Source organism: Octopus bimaculoides, chromosome 27 (genome assembly GCF_001194135.2).
Source record: "Octopus bimaculoides isolate UCB-OBI-ISO-001 chromosome 27, ASM119413v2, whole genome shotgun sequence".
Lineage (NCBI taxonomy): Eukaryota > Metazoa > Mollusca > Cephalopoda > Octopoda > Octopodidae > Octopus > Octopus bimaculoides.
This window is the reverse complement of record NC_069007.1, coordinates 4,095,224-4,095,843: the sequence shown is the minus strand read 5'-3', so window position 1 is coordinate 4,095,843 and position 620 is coordinate 4,095,224.

Sequence of the window (620 nt, the reverse complement as noted above, 5' to 3'; positions counted from 1 at the left end):
ATATATATAATGCTCCCACTCCACGCTTCCCAAACAAGTTGCACGCTTATTGCTGGGTTTATCAGCATTAGGTGACGACTGCAATATATTTTCCCACCGTCCCTTGTTAATCTTCGCGACAGACGATGCGATGTGGTTCTTCTTACGAACCCCTTTTATAATCAAGTTTTTTTTTGTGGTCTTATTCGTGCCTGGGCCCAAACCGGTATTTGTATTATACCTGCGAAACACTCTTGTGTTTCGAAATGATACATTTCTAAATCTCTCAGAGAGATTTAAGCAGTAGTGATACGCTGAAGTAGTTGTATGCTGTCAACTTAATGTGACAGTCCCATGAAGGGAATAATACTACTGTTGTTTAGACCTAGGAAGCTGCACCGCTTCCTGTCGGCCTTGACACATTTCCTGCGTCCTTTGAAATCAGTGAATGTATTTCACTAGAATAATTATATGTTTACAAGAGCTTGACAGGCATCTTCGACTAGCAGGTCATGCTACTCCAGACTGATGACGGGCAAAGACTCCGAAGCATGTCTCTGGATGCAGGCTTAGCTAAGTGGAGGTGCTTGTCTCCCCTTTGTAAACATAAGGACACAGGAAATGTGTCAAGGCCGACAGGA